This window comes from Lytechinus pictus, chromosome 10 (assembly GCF_037042905.1).
Source record: "Lytechinus pictus isolate F3 Inbred chromosome 10, Lp3.0, whole genome shotgun sequence".
Classification (NCBI taxonomy): domain Eukaryota; kingdom Metazoa; phylum Echinodermata; class Echinoidea; order Temnopleuroida; family Toxopneustidae; genus Lytechinus; species Lytechinus pictus.
This window is the reverse complement of record NC_087254.1, coordinates 36,203,872-36,221,374: the sequence shown is the minus strand read 5'-3', so window position 1 is coordinate 36,221,374 and position 17,503 is coordinate 36,203,872. Positions and strand designations below refer to the sequence as shown.

Sequence of the window (17,503 nt, the reverse complement as noted above, 5' to 3'; positions counted from 1 at the left end):
TCTGGTATGTCCTGTGAGCATCCTCATCAACGTCACCTCTGTGGATCTTGGAAGAGAGCTGTGCATTCTTCCTAGAAACTGTGGGCTGGAGTTGGTATGTCCATCTCCCTTTTGTACATCTTTCTTATCGTCGTTGCCAGAGCTTCTCAGTATTCGTGCTGATAATCTTGGCACTCTCCTCATGCTCCTTGTGCAGAGTAGATGCAGAAGCTAATGATGAGCTTGCAAAGCAGCATCCTTGGCTAGTTGGTCAGCAAGTTCATTTCCCATGATATGTGCATGCCCAGCGATCCGTGTGATAGTGACAGTAGTGCCTCTACTTCTTAGAAGAGTGCTGTTTTTTTATTGTTAGTTTGAGAGGCACAACCTCTTGAAGGATGTAAAAGTTGTTAGGTGTTCTCCTCCACTTGTATGTCTTCTTTGAGAGCTTACAAAGTTGGACGAGCTCAGACAGTTTAGAATTCCAGAAAGGCTTGCTCTGTCTACATATCCTTTTTTTTTGGGGGGGAGGGTATCAGAGCTCTGCCAAGGTTTGTATGGCATATGTGAAATATTTGCAAACTTGGTCGGGATCTGTCATCTCTGTCAGTGATCTTCCAAGGTCCTCAAGTTTATTTGACACTACATCTTCCCATGCGGTCCAGTCAACATCAGCAAGGGATAAATGACTTCTGACTTGAGGGCAACCTCCGATGGTTTTTAAGGTAATTCAAATGGGATAATGGTCAGACCAAATCGGATTTTTCTTATAGACTTGCCAAGATATGAAATTCGGGTTGCTTCTGACTGAAAGAGTGAGGTCTATAGCACTCTGCTTTAATAACACTGAAGTCCCATGTTGGAGTCCCGTCGTTGTGCAGATGTACACCATGATGTATTCCATTTTTTTGCCATTTTAGACCATGCTTTATCATTATCTGACCTGATAATTATCGTGCCAAGTTTCCCATGTGTATAGCTCCTAGCATTGAAGTTGTCTGTTAGAAGAACAGGTCCAGAGGTTTTGTTAAAGACCTGCTCCATATTTGAACCAAGCTTCTTTGGATGTGCAGAATTGCAGTCTGATCGAATGTACATGGAGCCAATAGTATACATGATGTTGCCAATTTTCGCAATTATCAAGCTCTAGATCGTTCTTTTTTACTATCTTGACGACAGGCCTAGGGAGGCATGCTACTCAATCATAGTTTTCTTGACTGCTGTTCCTAAACAATATTATCACATCTTGTGTGTTCAACGTTTCAGAAATTAAGGCGAACAATGCTAATGTTAAGTTTATCAACATACGTTTTGAGGTAAGGTTGTGAGGTGTTCAAGATACGAATGTTGGCTTGCAAGACATTGAATTGAATGTTAATTTGCCTTTAACTCTCTTTCAATTCTACTGCGCAGAATATGTTTGTACACACGGCAATGTCAGATGGATGGCCTTCAACATAGCAGTTGATGCAAAATCTGCGGGTGCACTGTGTTATTTGATCATGAGCTTGCCCGCAGTCCATGCAACTTTGTTCTCTTTTGCAGAAGCTGTCAAAGTGATCAAAGAGCTGGCAGTTATGTAGCAACGAATTATTCTGTACTTTCTCAGAGGCTCGTGAGGGATAGAATTCATGTTCAACTTCAAAACCTTCATGCAGTGAAGTAGCAACTGAACTAGATGAATGGAAGATCTTAATGATTGGTGTACGACGCTGAGAGCGATGGTTACGAAGGGCGTAGACCCGGGGGGGGGGCACTCGACCAAAAAAGTAGTGGGTATGTGCCGCGGGCGAGACAAAAAACGGGGGCCTTAGAGCGGGCTTATTGTAAAAAGGAGGGTCCTCGGAACGGCTTATTATAATCACTCGGGTCGCGTTCGCGTTCGAAATCACTCGGGTCGCGTTCGAAATCACTCGGGTTTTGGATTTTTTGCGATTTTTTTTTTTATTTCGATGCGATTTTTTTTCTAACGGTGTCTTAAATGGGACAAACACGCTGGGCAAATAAAATGAAATTGAAATTCTAGTTTCGTTTTAAGCCAGCAAATGCCTTAAATAAAATGCATCATCTTAAAGGCGCAAGTGCAATTAAAATGTAATAGAAGTCGCAAGCACGCGCGATGATTCGGAACATGTTATTAAAATGCTGTGGGGAGGTAACGTTTTCAAATCAATTTATTACTATCTTCAGAAATTAACTTTTGATAACCAAGAACAAATATAAAAGAAGCGGGGTCCGCTATCACCACGAGGTTGAAGAGAAGTGTCTATCATCATAAAGGAGGTAAGAGAGTAGTGCAGTGATGTCCGTCGGTAATACGACCTTTAAAAGTTCACGGCGGCGTCCGCTATCACCACGAGGTTGAAGAGAAGATATCTATCCTCGTAAACATCGTCAGAGATAATACTGCGTCTTTCTCCCTGATTAATGCGACCTCTAAATAGCTAGCACCTCAAAAAAATCTTGAAATATGTTCTGAACGATCACGCACTATAACTAGATCTACGCCGATATTTTATATCCGATTTTTCCTTCAAGGGGCATGATCGAAGATTGGCAGGTGATCGCGCCGATTGTGGTAAAATCGGGTAAAATCGGGAGCCGATTTTAAAATCGGTTAATTAGAACAGGTACAATTACGATTTTAAAATTAATTTAAAATCGATTTCCAAAATCAATTTTAAAATCGATCTAAGATCAATTTTAGATCAGTTTTAGTATTAGTTTTTAAAAGCCCATTCACATTTTTACTGATGCTGACGAAAAGTTAGTTTGGTTGTCAGAGCATTATTTGTCCTGCGTCTTAATAACTATGTCCGATCGAAGGACCGTTTTAATTTCGGAAAGGTAGGAGAGACAGAGAGAGAGACTGATCCCCGTTCAGCTCAACGTATACGTTTGGCACGCGAGCACAAAGAAGATCAATTAAGCACATCACCTAATGCAATGTTTCTGGCACTGTAACGTGGGATCTAACTCGGCTGGACTCACGTTACCTTGCTCCATGCTACCGATGCACGCCGTGTCCGACCGTGACCGGGTCCCGCCTTGGGGCCATTGCATGCAGGCATACATGTCCGTACATGGGGATGACGATGTAATATCGATGTGGCAGATATGGCAAGTTCCGACTCGGAGTCCTCGTATAAAAACAGTAGAAGTCTGGATGTATTCTAGGATAGTTGAGCCACATGGCTGATTTGCTTGTTTGTTATGTTAAGCAGTAGGCGAGTGCCTTTTATTTAAGGCACTTGCCGGCTTAAAACGAAACTAGAATTTGAATTTCATTTTATTTTCCCAGCGTGTTTGTCCCATTGAAGACACCGTTAGAAAAAAAAATCGCATCGAAATAAAAAAAATCGCCAAAAATCCAAAACCCGAGTGATTTCGAACGCGACCCGAGTGATTTCGAACGCGAACGCGACCCGAGTGATTATAACAAGCCCTCGGAACGGGCTTCGGAACTACAAATGTTTGTGAAAACGGGGGTCCTTGGAACGGGTCCCTGCGTGTGAGTGCGTATGCATCCCTATGGAACGTGCATGCAGCTAGCCCAGCGGCACGGGCGCCGGGTGCGCTGGCGCAGAGGCGATGGTCGGACAGCGCTCTGCGGCCGCTTTTCACCAAAATTGCGGCTCATTGGAGCAGAACAATGCGACTGGAACGAGGTAACGGAAAATATGCGAAGCCTTGGAGCGGATTTATTTCTTCTCTTTCTCGATAAGAAGAAAATGCTATACTTTGGAGCGGCTAGCTTTCTTTGTTCTTTTTCTCAATAAGACAAAAAATTATATGCCTTAATCTTAATTGGAACGGAAATTTGAGTGTAAAAATGGGGGTCCCCTCCGCGGCACATACCCACTATGCATTATATACTGAGTGCCCCCCCCCCCCCCGGGGGCGTAGACTGAAGGCTTTTCATGCACCAGTATTTCTTTTCTATCGCTGCTTCAAATTTTCTCTTAACTTGTAAAAGGTTTCACGCCTCTGCAGTAACATGACAAAGTGTTAAGCGATATATGCATGTAAGGAAGTATGATTATTATTGTACGGGGAAAAAGATGGTAATTTCGCCAGTTGCTTGGAGATATTGCAAGAACCAGTGCCCTCGAGTCAAAGAGTCGTTATGGTACTGAAATATGGAATAAAGTATAGGGCCTTGATATGAATTCAAAGCCAATTAGCCAAATATTATGTTGGTGAAAATAGGAAAGCTGTGTCCTTAAGCAATCTTTGTATTTATTAATTTCGAAGTAATTTTAGTTTTAGTACAAAATATTAATGATTTATACAAATGAATTAAATATTTTTAAACGTTACATAAACTGATAACGACGGTATTATTTAAATTTAAAAGAAATCGTTTAGAATTTATTGGAACACATCATCTATTGCTTGAAAGTTGAACATTGTTGTTTCAATTGTCAAAATTAAAAAAAAATGTTTAAACTCTCTCCATACCCTCTTTAAACTTACCAAAGAACAACCGTAAGTTCAAACCACGCTAGCTGTTTGAAAATTCGTGTAATATTTCATATTGGTCAGGTTTTTTTTTTTAGTTGTGTATGCCTCCTTTGCCCGTGTGATATTTCAAAAGGTACCATTTCAAAATACATCAGACCTTTGTCGTAGCTGGCGTAGTTCAGAAGTTGCACATGGGGAAAATTTAGCTGCTCGTGTAAAAACAGGCCGGGTTGTTTTCTTCTATCCATAGGCGGATCCAGGGGGGGGCGAGGGGCCCGCCCCCCCCCTCCTACTGGCGGAGCAAAAAAAAGAAAAAGAGGAAAGAAAGAAAAAAGGGGGAAAAGGAGGGGAAAGAGAGGAGGAACACGAGTGAATAAAATAAGATGAGGGGAAGACTTAAAAATAAATAGAATCTTTCATGTCACTATATAAAATTTTCGCTCGCGCTTCGCACTCGCATTGCCTGTTAGGTGATTTTCTTGTTCAATATGGAGTTTAAATATCAAGTTTGGAAGTCAATATACAAAACATATTTCACCTCGGAGATCGAACTTTCATTATTTTGTGTGATTTACAAATTGAATTTTTAAAAGTGCTCTGTAAAAATGTCAGTTTTATGGTCTGAATATTAATATTGTCTGCTCGTGCTGCGCGCTGCGCGCTCTCAAATTTTGATTTATCAAGTACCTATTATTTTCGCGTATTCCATACAATTTTCAAAATATCCCTCTTCAGGTCAAACGTATCAGTTATCGCTGCACGCTCGATTTTTGATTGGCGAGATATGTATGTCTCAATATTCATTATACAACAAACTACTTAAAATCCCCTTTTCATGACAGTTTATCAAAAATTTTGGCTCGCGATTTGCGCTCGCATTAATGGTTGAAATATATTAACTTGATGCATCCTATTTATAATTACAAAAGTGCTTGAAATGTCCAGTTTTCAGGCCTTAATACCAGATTTTGCGCCCTCATTAGGAATTAATGAATAAGAAATTAATATGATAATTAAATTGTCCCTTTTGTTTCATCTCGCACTTAGCAAGAGGAATAGGAAGATAGTCATCATTTTCTTATGCATGTCCTAAGGATGTCCCGGTCCTATGTTAAAACACAAAGTAATAATAATTGAAAATATCAGCTCTTTATTAAGTGCGATCCATATCCACCTCACAATTTTCCTACAAAGTGCTTGAAAAATAGAGCTGAAATTGACGTTTTTTCAGATAGGAATATCATATAGTTTAAGCTCGCGCTTCGCGCTCGCTTTGATTTTCATGATAGAAGATTATTTAGAATGCCTAGATTCTAGGTCTAAATATGAAACACGCGCGCGCATGTTTGTTCAGATAGTTAAATTGTTCTCTACTTAATCATTTTCCAGTTTCAGATCACAATATCAAAAATTTTCTGCTCGAGCTTTGTGCTCGCATTATTAATGTAGGAAGATCCCCTATTACTCATTCTTTTCATGATTTACAAAACATGGATAGAGTGTCCCGTTTTTAGGTCTAAATCTTGATTTCTTTTCAGCTCGCGCTTCGCGCTCGCATTATTTGATTTTTAAGATATGTAACGTCTTTATGGCTAAGTGCAAGCAGTCCTTAACAGGTACCTTTTCGATCAGTTCAAAACGTATATAATTTTTTTTTCGCATTATCAATGTAAAGAAGATCCCCACTTACTCATCCTTTTCATGATTTACAAAACTTGAATAGAGTGTCTCGTTAAGTAGATCTAAGTCTCGAAATTTTCGGCACGCGCTTCGCGCACGCATCAATTGTTTAGTTGTATACCTATTCTGTTTAAGTTACAAAAAGTGCTTAGAATTTCCATTCCTTAGGTTAAAATTACAAAAAAATTCAGCTCGCGCTTCGCACTCGCATTATTTGATTTTTAAAATATGTAACGTCTTCATGGCTATATAACTTCAAGGAGTCTTTAACAGCACCTTTTCCATCAGTTAATTTCTGCTCGCGCTTCACGTTCGTAGTAATAATTGATTTGCATACACATCTTTTTCAGGATAACAAACATTGCCCAGAATGTTCATCATTTTAGGAAAAAAATACCTTTTATAAAATGAATATTATTCATAGGGGCCTACAAACCAACTGCGATACTACTGGCCTGACTTCCGCACATAGATAAATTATTAAAATCATATAAAAGGCAACCAGTCTTTGAAATATAAACCAAACAAAAGAAAACAAAATGAGCATGAATTACTTTTGTCTCACTATGCCATACATATAGCTAAGATTAGATATAGCCTACACACAATTGTCATTTATGAAATAGCATAGACACAATATCGGGTCACAAATATCATTTATGAAATCCGTACGATCATGATAATATGGACACTTTATGTAATTTGGAGTATAAATAAATATCAGAAATTATAGCCAGAGAAGGGTTGCAGCGCAGGTTGTTCCTGCTGAACACAAAAAAAAAGGAAAAAAAGAGAGTTACTACCATGATATCAGTCATATCATACATACTGTTTTATATACGGGGCAGTGTGTTAATGAGATTTTAATAATTAATGCTTTTAATAATTAAATTTAATATTATGGTCCATGACTTGTGCCAAAGTAGGGCATGACTGCAAAAAAAAAAGTGGTAGACATGATAAATTTGACATGCACATTTCAATAAAATAATTAAGGCCCCCTTTTCCTTTATCTCTCTTCATATCCTTCTTTATATTTTTCTTTTGGTTCATGGAACTTTTTTAATCTTTATATTTTGAAATATGATATTTCAACATCCGTCACCAAAATTTATTCTTCTATTCTATTAATTCATTTATTCATTCATTTTCTAGTCACTTAATTATTCATCTATCTCAGTATCAGTTCATTATTTTTGGTTAGCTATTTAATTCTCTTTTATTTATTCATTTTTGTTTGTTTATTGAATTTCATTTTTAGGGGGGTGATTCAAGAGAATCCATAAGGTGCCCCCGCCCCCATGTTCTATATAGTAGTAGGGGAGACCGGGGTTAGTTGGAACATTTTTGACAAAAATGGCTGTAAAATCCAAATAGATTTTATTCGAGAAACAATCAATATATCAGCTTGAAGCATATATCTAAGGGCTTCAAATGTACCCCATAAATTTTTTAATTCTATTATGGTTACTGAAAAAATCCACCTTGAACAAGACCATCGCAAACGTTCCAACTTACCCCAATACGGGGTAAGTTGGAACATGATATGGGGTAAGTTGGAACACTGCATGGTCAATTAAGAACTATACTAAAACTACTTAAAACTGTAACATTACATGGTTTTAGCCTATTTGCTTTATTTTTTCATGTTAAAAATATTTGAAGTGTGGATTTGTTGAACTTTATGTTTTTTATTATACAGCCACTCACGCAAGCAGACTGTGTAGTAGAATTCCGCATATTTGGGTGCGTTTGATTTTACATGCAATTAAGTGTACTATCAGCAATTTCATGTACTTCTGCATCAAATTTACAAGACAAAAATTAATTGTTTATATTTTTTTCATTAATTAATTTCAAGGTTTTTCAAGGTTTATTTATTTCATATCAACAACATCTCACATTTTCAACAAAATCAACAACTCAGTACAAACAATATTATACAATACAGACAATATTATACAATACAAATTATCATAGGTAAGCATAAATAAATATCGTTAAATATGAAATTATACTTAATATATAAGGGAAAAAAAAGTACTATAATGTATTCTTGTAAACGGTTGTAATATAATGACAAGAAAGAAAATGAGAGGTGTAGATATGGGGAGCCAAAGGTAAAAGCAAAGCTTGTTGTTTAAAGGCTCCAAAGAATATGCAGTGAGAGTCCTGTGAAAATATCAATACGACAAGAAAAATAGAGGAATAAATAAAAGGGACAACGAAAAAGTAAACGAAAACGAGGGATACACAAATACATAAATGATGAGTAGGAAGAAACAAGTGTAAGAAGCAACAAATTGAATTGGAGCCTGTAGGGGAATGGAAATAATTATTGCTAAGGGTGGAAAAAAAAATCTATGCATGGCATCAGGAAGCAATGAGCGGAAGGGACAGCTTCCAAAGATTAAGACAACCCACGCGCAACAATAATAAAGAGCAATGAGAGAAAAAAAATAATAATTCAATATAAGCCATTAGAGCGAATGGAATGAGGCTATAACTAATAAAACGATACACAACTGTGTTCGTACTAAGTGTAGTCCTTGAGAAGATGGTGTTTCAGCTTACGTCTGAAGACATATATTGAGGGTGAATGTAATAGTTCACTATGGAGGGCATTCCAATATTTTGGACCTGTAAAAGTGATATTCCTTTTAGCAAACGACGTTCTTACACGAGGAAGATGAAAAAGATTACTTTGTCGAGTAGGATATCCATGGACACTGCTATTTTTAAAAAAGAGAGAGGCAATAACAGAAGGAATATCATTGGCATTTAACTGATACATAAAGATTCCTAAGTTATAGGTATAAAGATCAAAAATACGAAGGAGTTTATTTTTTAAAAATAATGGATATGTATGAGATAGGTAACCAACATTGTTAATATTTCTAATTGCACGTTTCTGGAGTAATAAAATCCTATCAAGCAGGAATTTTGCCCCGTTGCCCCAGGCTAAAATACCATAGTTGAGGTAGGATGATATGAGGGTGAAGTATAGTGATGGTAGAATATGGTGGGGAAATTCATGTTTAAGTTTATTTAAAACTCCTGAGTTTCGAGACAATAATTTACATAAGTAGTTCACATGAGTCTTCCACGATAAATTAGAATTTATATGTATGCCAAGGAATTTTGTTGACTCGACTAGGTCTAGAGGAGTATCATGTATAAATAAGTTACCAGGAAGGGTTGAGAGCGAATTGCTGAAGAGCATGTAATGAGTTTTATTAACATTTAGAGATAATTTATTGGCATTTATCCAACTTTGAACCATTTTTAACTCTTCATTGACAGTATCGAGGAGAGTTTGGGGGTTGTGATGGGAGTAGAATATGTTGGAATCATCCGCAAAGAGGATGAATGACATGATTTCGGAACTAAATTGGAAGTCGTTTATATAAAGAATAAAGAGCAAAGGACCCAGCAGCGACCCCTGTGGAACGCCACAGGATATTTGTCTGGGGTAGGAATCCTGACCATTAATACTTACAAATTGGTTGCGGTCCATTAGGTAACTCCTGAACCACTCCAAGGCCTTTCCTCGATCGTATACCATAATTGCTCAGTTTGTATAATAATATATCATGGTTGATGGTATCAAAGGCCTTGGAGAAGTCCAGGAAAATTCCAACGGTATGAAATGATTTGTCAATTGCACGGCTAACTTTATCCAAAAATAGAAGAAGGGCATGAGTTGTAGAGTGTTTTTGTCGAAAACCAAATTGGGTATCAGATAAGATTTTATACTTTGCAATAAACTTCGCTGTGCGTGAATAAATCAATTTTTCCAAAATCTTGGAGAGTGCTGTTAAAAGTGATATTGGACGATAATTACCGAGATCTTCTTTACTGCCCTTCTTAAAAATTGGTATAACTTTTGCAGTTTTCATTTTTTTCGGCACAGTTCCATTAGATAATGATAAATTAAAAATAAATGTTAGGGGGGATAAAATTTCTGTAATTGTTTGTTTAGCAAAGAGTTGGATATACTATCAAACCCAGCACTTTTGTCAGATTGTTCACTATGTCTAATACTTCATGCTCTAAAATTGGATCTAGAAACAGCGATTGAGGGTTTGGCGTTTTCAAAAACTGTTTGAAATTACAATTAGGTTCAGAAACATTTCGCGCCAAATTTGGACCGATATTGACGAAGTAGTTGTTGAAGTAGTTGTTGAATTATGCAAATAAGCATATGAAATTTGCCCTAGATTTGTTTTTTTGGTATGTTTTTGCCTTTAACTCTATTTATTAAGCTAGTAGAATGCTATTTTTTTTTAGAGTATCAATTTTCACATTTATAACAAATATCCACCAAAAATTGCAAAAAATATAATTTCTTATGTATTTTTTTATTTTTTATTTGTATTTCTTTGTTTTTTCGAACCATTGTTTTTTCCGATGAACTTTGTCGGGACTCTTTTGCGATCATAAAGCATAGAATAAATCTATTTGAACCAACAAAAGTAAAAAATAATCATACATTTATGACTTTTGGTTGAAAAACACAATAATTACATTGACCTTGTACATGGAATCACGTTTTTGAGCAATTTTGGGTCCGACACTGCACGTACCAATGTTGCATAATTTCGAAACCGCGCACACAGGCATCGCAAATTTGGTCTCAAATGATGCGCAAGACTTGAAAGTAAAAGTCAGCGAGCAGTGTAGTAAAAAAAAAATCGCGCGACGGCGTAGTGACCAAATTTCTCGAGGGGGGCTCAAATTGACCCCCCCCCCCCCCAGTTTGATAAGGTTTAATATTGCATTAGGGGCCTACAATAAGCCTTAAATGCACACTCAGACCTAACTGATAAACAAAACAAGCATGGTATACAATACATGTTCAGAAGAGTGTGAAATACTTTATATATTTTTATTCATAATTATGTTAGGGGTAAGTTGGAACATGTTCCAACTAGCCCCTTCAATTTCGTTCCAACTAACCCCGGAGGCCCATTTGACGTTTATAAGCTTACAGCACAAAAAGGGACTTCACCATGGCATATTAATAACCTCATTTTGTAGCTTGGTACAAGTGTGTATCATACCCCCAAACTGGCCAACTTGATCTATAAACTTCTCTGAAATAATAAAACATTTCTGAAAGAGAAAAAAATTACTCAGAAGGTAAAAAAACAAAAATTCCTTTCTAACTTAACCAGGCTTGTTGCACATGTGTTGTCTGTAATACCGGTCTGTAATATGGTGGATGGCTGTTGATAATGACAATAAATTATATTGCAGAAATGTATTTAAAGACGTTAAAGAAAATTACAATGTTTCAACTAGCTTACCCCGCGTTCCAACTAACCCTGGTCTCCCCTTTACTCAAAATTACCAACGAAAGAATATTCTATGGAGAGATTATTAGGCCTACATGTACATGTAGACTTTTCTTATCAACAGAATGGTCCATAAAGTGGAACAAACTTCCAGAAATTATGAGAGCCCTTATTAAAAGGGCTAATATGCTAATACATTGACAGTACAGTGCCTTTTATTTTTGACATTAATTAGTGCGTCAAAGATACCTTAGAGTTAGAAAAGGGGCCGTGCTGAACTGAAAATCAGAGTGAGAGCAGGAGAGGAGATGGATTTTTGTTGAATAAATATCGGTTTCAGAGGAATATTTGTTATATACATACCCGTGAGTACAGTTCTAAGATTATTAATCTACGATGAAATAATGAAAATTTATTAATTGGAGTTAGAATAAGCTTTTATTGAAGAGAAGAAAAATGTGACTGACTGTTTGTTTTTGTCTGCTGAGCAAGTTTTTTTCATTTGGCCGAGTTAACACTGCAGTGTGGGAGTGAGAGGGAGAAGAGAAGACAGTGCCTCGCAGCTCAGCGCTGTGTTGTGTACAGTATACTCATGCCTAGACCAAAAGCTTCAGTCTCTGTATTTTGGTTGTTCCGCTGAACTACGTTGGCTCCACTCACCATACATAGACTGAAGGGGATGGGGCCCCGTACCTACAGCCAACGTATAGTGAACTAGCGTTTTATAGATCGCGATTTAAAACTGTTTTTTAAGCAAAATTGAAAGTTTCATGGTTTCCATTATCAGGGAAATATAAATAACTTAAGTAATTGCATACCTTGGGCCGGAGTTATTGAAAAAAATCCTCTGGATGATTGAGAAATCTGTCATCTAAGACATTTTCACCTGACCTGACGGTTTTTCTTGCAAGTTGCCATCTTGAATGACGTCATTATCGTATATGGAGCAGATCGTATAATATCGAAAGCAATATCGATATCACATTCGTGATTGTTGACGTTCGTTTGTAAATATTTTATAGTTTGGCTGCCATTTTGACCATTTTTATCGTGTTCAACCCAATTAAACATCGGTAAAGTATATTTTTCATGCCTTTTTCATCTATATCGTTTAAAGTATTTAAATGTTAAAATATCAAGCTTTAAAAGTTTGTTGTTTATACATCCTTAGATTGTAAATTCGATGTGTAAAATTACATCAAACTTTGGACTGTGAATTGACAAAAGGGAGGGAATGAGAACACATGCGAGCCCACACGTACACCCTACCGTCGGTAAATGGGGATTACAGTAAAATGTCAGAAATTGTTGAATAAATCCCCAGAAACGACGGTTATTCCTGTCTAACTCATGCCTAGTCCCTAGCCCTAGGCCTAGACCAAAAGCTTCGGTCTCTGTTATGTTGGTTGTTCAGTTGAACTTCGTTGGCTTCACTCGCCAAATACAGAGACCGAAGTTCTAGCGCGATCTGTACAGGGGACTCAATGGCCATATGTTTATAATAAAGTTCGGATAAAACAGGGAAGTGAAGTTGCGTGACAGTCGAGGTAATTAAATTAGTCACTGTTTTTGTTCCTTTTAACTTGATTTTTCCCCGTTTTTTGGCAATTAATGGCAAGAGGGAATATTAATTTGCATTTCGGTCGCGTTAATTTTCAAAAGTTTGATTCATTTAAAGTTGAATTAAGAAGACGATTCCAAATATTGAGATATTTACATTAATAGCAACCTTACAACCCCCCAAACACTAATAGGTGATTCGACCCCCCATTTTCTTTTTTCAAAATAGTGAATTTGAACGATTTATCCCTACCCATTTTCCCTGAGTTCGCTCCTGCAATGCCTACCGAGACGGGTGTTCTTTGAGTGTGACGTCACCGGGGGGTATTCGGTCCCGGTGTAGTAAACAAGGCAGTGCCGTTTTGTGTACTATGCACGTACTCCTTCATCTTCTTCTTCTTCTGGAAACAGTACAGTCCACCATCTGGTGTATTGTCGTACTGGTGAAGTGCAGCGTGCAAGTGTATGTACATTATTCGATAAAAAATTGCTTACAGCGTGCAAGTAAAAACAACCACCGTTATTAACGGAGCTGGGTCTTTTGTACCTCTTGTTTAAAGATGTGTAGAGAGGTACAATTAACTATGCTGTTGGGGAGGGAGTTCCAAAGTCTTATCGAATCTGGGAAGAAGCTCCTCTGGTAGACAAGTGTTCTGGCAAAGGGAACAAAGATTTTCTGAGAATGACCTCTATGCATGGATGTGGATGGAGTGAGGAAGGTAGGTGGGATGTCAATGAGTGAGTTGGTAATACAGTAGATCATCACCACCTTGGCCTGTGCCCTACGCTCTTGTAAAGTTGGCCATTTGAGCTGGTTCAGCATGGCTGCTACACTGCTTGTTCTGCGGTGGTCATTACAGACGAAGCGTGCATAGCGTCGCTGCACCATTTCAAGCTTTTTTATATTTGCTTGCGTGTGAGGGTCCCATATTATGCTGGCATACTCCATGATTGGTTGCAGGAGAGCTTTGTAGCACAGTTCCTTGACCTTTCTTGGACATGGCCGGATATTTCTCTGGAGGAAGGCACGTGTGGAGTTGGCCTTTTTGGTTACAGCATTTATATGTTGATTCCAGCTGAGGTTCCTCTGCAGCTCAACTCCAAGATACTTTGCTGTATTTTTATCAGATATAGTCTGTCCATGGATGAAGTAAGGCTTGATGATAGGTTTGCGCTTATTTGTGACATGAAGTACTTGACACTTCTGTGGATTGAATTCCATCAGCCAATCATGCTCCCATCGTTGCAAGGAGTCAAGGTCCTCTTGGAGACGAATGGCATCTTCCTCTGTCTTGACGTTGGCATAAACCATGCAATCATCAGCAAAGAGCCTTACTGTTGAGTTGTTGGAGAGATACTCTGGCAGGTCATTGATGAAGATGAGAAAGAGCATTGGCCCGAGGACACTGCCTTGCGGAACGCCTGATGTTACTTGGCTGGTGTTGGAGATGGATCCGTCCAATACAACGCGTTGGGTCCTATTACTCAGAAAGTCAGCTATCCAGTGGTGAGTGTGATCTCGGATTCCATAAAATTGAAGCTTGTGTAACAGGCGTCCATGCGGTACTTTGTCAAATGCTTTAGAGAAGTCAAGGAGTATCATATCCAGTTGACCTTTGTCATCAATGCTTCTAGCAAGATCTTGGACGGCAAGAATCAGCTGAGAAACACAGGATCGTTTCTTGCGAAAACCGTGTTGAGCATCAGACAATACATTGTGGTCTTCAAGGTGGGTCATGACGTCACTAAGAACGATGTGCTCTAGAATCTTACAGGTCACAGATGTCAGAGAGATAGGCCTGTAGTTCTCTGGTTTACTACGGTCGCCTTTCTTGAAGATGGGGACAATGTTAGCCGTCTTCCATTCAGCAGGGATGATACCTTGATCTAGGGAGGCTTGAAAGAATATGGAGAATATTGGTGTCAATTCGGTGGCAAGTCCCCTCAAAAGTCTGGCAGGAATTTCGTCAGGACCAGATGCCTTATGGATATCAAGCTCAGACAGAATCTTATGGACGCCTGGGGGAGAGATGATTATATGATCCATTGATGGGTAAGCACTAGGCCCTTTGTCTCTCAGGCTGGTCATATCTTCATCATGGTTGAATACCGATGAGAATTGTTGGCTTAAGATGTTGGCCTTAGAGAGACTGTCAGCAGTAGTCAGACCATCATGTGACTTTAATGGTGCTTCACCTGAGGCATCATGGCGCTTGCTGTTTACAAAACTCCAGAAACGCTTTGGATTACTTGTGGTGTCTGGACTGACAATATCTGTCAAGTACTTGTTGTAAGCTTGTTTGCAGGCAATTCTGGAATGTCTCTTGACCTGCTGGTACTTCTCAAAGTCAGCTTGGTCATTGCTTGTCTTCGCTCTGATATAGTACTTTTTTTTCTTTCTTGAGAGCCGTTTGACAGATCGAGTTATCCAGGGCTGGTTGTATCTAGTTGATGACATCTTTGAAGGTACATGCTTATCCAGCAGCTTTGTCAGAGTTGTTTTGATGTCAAGCCACATGTCTTGTACAGAGCTAGAAGTACAGTATTGACCAGTAAAGCTGTTCTGGAATACAAGGCAATCCTTCTTCAGGTTCTCTAAGTCTGCCTGCTTCCAAAGGTAGATCTTTCTCTTCACGGGTTTGCGTCTGCTAGCTTTAATAGAGGATACCACAGACACAATATCGTGATCACCAATTCCAGGAAGAGGAGAACACTTGTCAACAAGGGTAGGTCTATTCGTAAGGAAGAGGTCAAGAAAGCTGTTCTGCCTTGTTGGAAAATCTACAATTTGTTCAAGCCCACAGTTATGAAGCATGTCCAAGAATCTCATGTTGACAGCATTTTGATATTGGTTCCTGTCAATAGCTAGGGTGGTCCAATTGATGTCAGGGAGATTTAAATCCCCTCCAAGCCACAAAACAGTGTTGCGGTGCTCAGCGTTAATATCCTCTATTACTTCACAAAGGTCATTCATGTAAGCAATCGAACTGGATGGTGGGCGATACATAGCACAGATAACTAGGGATTGGTGCCTGTCAAGATGAAGTTTTATAAAGACTGCTTCTATCTCTCGATCCAGTCTGTAGGTTAGACGCTCAAATACAAGGTTGTTCTTTATTGCAATGCATACTCCTCCATACCCATCAAGACGATCCTTCCGAATTACATCGTAGCCTGGGGGGAACAATTCTGAACTGCATATGGAACTGTTAAGCCATGTTTCAGAGCCAAGAATAATATCAGGATCAGTAGAGTCAATAAGAGAACCAAGTTCTTCCTTTTTATTCTTGATACTTTGGAAATTGATGTTCAAGATTTTCATCTTATGCTTAACTTGACCTCGTTTCCGCAAGGTTTTTCGACGGGTAGGAGATGAAGAAGCTAGTGGAGGGCCAGGGCTGAGTGGCGTTGTGGAGCTACATGTACTTGTGTCGGTAGAACTTGAAGACAGGCTGTCGTACACATTGCTCATCTCCATTTGGAAGGAATCAAATAGGCTGGTGGAGAATTGCGGCATGCCACAAGAAATACATTGCCATGAAACATTAGAATGGGCAAGGGCCTCGTAGACTGGAGTTGACATTTGCATGCATTCCACATGGTACCATTGATCACAGTCATCACATGCTACACCTCTTTGCCTCCATGTAACAGGACGGTTACAGATCTGGCACGGATACTTGACGTTAGGTCCAGGATTTGTTTCAACATCTGAGGCATTTGACAATAGAAGAAGGGTGAGATATAGGAGTGAGAGCGCCCTGCTGTGGCATGGAATGCCTGCAATAAATGCACCAGGTTTTCTTTGCACTAGGACATGATGTAGCGTGTTCTCTATTACATCTCCATGAGAAAAATGCCTAGAAAAACCTCCCTGATGATTGGATATTTGATGAGTATGCCACATGTAATTGAATGATGAGGTTTCAAACATGTGTGGAAGAAACTGTTGGGCTATGATAATGTTCACTACAGAAGAGAGCAGAATGAACAAACACATTTGTTGAACATACATGGTAATGGTCAGTGGTGGTAATGACTCAGCAAATTAACAATCATATTCTAGTTCCTAGCATAAAGAAGAAATGACAGAAATCCTCATAAGCTACAGTAGATCTACAGCAAGTACTCACTAAACAAACTGTTGAAGAGGATGCACAACTTGAAGAAAGGATGCAAGCTAGGCTCCTAACAATGCTGAAGAAAGGAAGGTACTAACTCACTACTGTAACATGTAGGTTGTAGAATGCAGCACAGAAGCTAGCATATGGGACTGAGCTGAGTTGCCAGAGTAAAAAACAAGATGGAGGCTGGTGAAACTATTCCTCAGAATAACACTAAAACACAATTCAGAATCCTAAGAAAGGCCCAGAATGGTGCCAAAATGCCAAAAGGCCCTACTAGCAACCAAAATATGAATGGTCATGCTAGATTTAGAACCAATTTATGGCTCAAAACTGAGAGCTAAAAAATATCACACAATGTACACACACTGCACACTGCAGTCCGTATATGGACTAACT

General features: G+C 38.7%; 1 protein-coding gene across 1 annotated transcript in view; it reads left to right on the top strand.

Annotated features, from left to right (window-relative positions):
• Positions 1–11,672: 11,672 nt before the first annotated feature.
• The window catches only part of LOC129269569 (sorting nexin-29-like), a 43,159-nt gene continuing 37,328 nt past the window's right edge, over positions 11,673–17,503 (top strand). Inside the window, exon 1 of the mRNA XM_054907080.2 lies at positions 11,673–11,785. The gene's annotated coding sequence lies outside the window, so the exon portion shown is untranslated. The remainder of the gene's footprint in view (positions 11,786–17,503) is intronic.